Genomic DNA, 2,143 nt, shown 5'->3' with positions numbered 1-2,143 from the left:
TTTTATTATTATCATTATTATTTGAATGACATCCTTTGTTGTAAACGTCGATATCAGTTTTCAGCAAGGCCACAGGTTACGACTTTAGTTAGAGTTGTACGTGTACGGCACTTGCAACACAATAAGGTCATATAAATGATGAAGATTGGAGGTGTTATAAGAGAGTAACAAACACAAAAAAGAAGGTGCAGAGATAAGGACGACAGATTTTTTTTATACGAAAGAAGGAGCAAACCACATCAGAGTACTCGCCTTTCACCCGCCATCTAATCTTCGGCATTTATGTGACCTGTTGGAGTTTCAAATGAGGTTAAAACCCTGACATTAGTGCGCCATCCTATCTTTCAAAGACACTCCCTCTGATAAGAAAGAAGCAGCAAACCACACAAGAACACCCGCCAGCCGCCTAATTTCTATCTTTCAAGGACACTCCCCCCAAAACCACGGATCTACCTCAGGACGCAGACACAAAGATCTACCTCAGGATGGGCCGACACGTTTCAACGACATCTTTTGTTGTCACAGCCGATATCGATTCCCGTTAACACCCAAGGGTTATAGAGCTTTATGACACTGAGTTGTCTTGTCCCGTCACGATTATTGAAATTGAAAGTAGAACGCACGAGGAGCTCTGGATATAAGTTTCGGTTTTCCCCCTAAGATCGTTCATGACAAGATAGTTCACTGAGCCAAAAAAGTGTCCGCGGAAGTCCGCGCATTGCTCATGCTGCAGATGGCGCTGCAGTCGCAGTTTTGAAGCTCTCTTTCGTTTCTCCAGACGAAGAATAGGAATTGCACAGTTTGTTAGTTTCATTGTTATTGTTTTTCACACAAGTCGGGTTACTCTGTTCGCAAAGTCCGCGCTTTTTCAAAGAGTGTGCCACCAAATTTTGAGGAAGCTTTTTTTATTTACATTATGTTTTCACGTATTAGATGGGTATCAAGTTGCCTTTTTTTAGATCTGTTTCCATTCGCTAATTCGCATAATTTAGATTGTTTGTTGTTTGCTAATTATATACAAGTTGCGCACGTTAAATATCCCTTGGTGGTCCTAATATCGACAAGAGTAGGCTTCAGCTGGCACCCGGGCACAATTCTAAATTAATTCCTACCAACACTGCAAATACACTAGTCAGGTCAGTATAAAAACATACCAGATTACCTTTGAAATCGGTGCGTGCAGGCATAGGGCACTATTTTCACTAAGTAGGAAAAACTGTCACATACATTATACATACAAAGCGAGGACTTCCGTAACAACCGACCACTATGAGACAGGGTAGAATAAAGAGCTAGGGGTAGGGGAAGGGGTAATGGGGTAGTGATAGGGTTTGGGTTTGGGTTTGGGGTAGGTCTCTTCTTTATTGTGTTTGTTGGGGTGGTCGGTTGTTACGGAAGTCCTTCCCGTGCAAATCAGTTGCGCTGCAGGTAGAAGGAGGAGGGAGGGGAGGAGGAGAAGGAGAGCAAATGAATAGATACATACATTGTTTGTTGGAGTTTGAGTAAAGAGAAGCACATCGACATAATAACGGTCATTTAGTGCTGGAAAAAAGTAAGACAGGCAGACAGAAACAACAGAGGGAAAGTAACGAAGCAGGACCTACCAGTGGCGCCTTCTAACCACTCGATGCTCACACAGACAGACAGAAACAACAGAGGGAAAGTGAAGAAGTAGGACGTCCTACCAGTGGTGCCTTCCAACCACCCTCAAGATAAATAAATAAATAAATAAATATAGAAATAAATAAATAAGAGAAAATCAAACGGGATTGAATAATACATAAAGAAAACTCCTAATAAATAAATGGAAAATAAATAAATCTCGCCGCATATTTCCCCAGAAAGCACAAAGAACACAATAAGTGTGCCCACCCTGCAAAATGTTAGTGGGTCAGCAGTTGTATTTATCATAATGACAAGGGGTTCCTTGTCAGCCTCACTGCCAGAACAGTGCTGGCAAAATGGGAGAGATGGAATGTGTGTAGTGAGTGTGTGATGTGTGTGTGTGTGTGTGTGTGTGTGTGTGTGTGATGTGTGTGTGTGTGTGTGTGTGTGTGATGTGTGTAGTGTGTGTGTGTGTGTGTGTGTGTGTTTGTGTTTGTGTGTGTGTGTGCGTATGTGTGTTTGGGGTGTGTGTGTGTGT

Source organism: Aplysia californica, unplaced genomic scaffold (assembly GCF_000002075.1).
Source record: "Aplysia californica isolate F4 #8 unplaced genomic scaffold, AplCal3.0 scaffold00008, whole genome shotgun sequence".
Lineage (NCBI taxonomy): Eukaryota > Metazoa > Mollusca > Gastropoda > Aplysiida > Aplysiidae > Aplysia > Aplysia californica.
The sequence above is the reverse complement of the archived record's forward strand: the minus strand, read 5'-3'. Positions refer to the sequence as shown.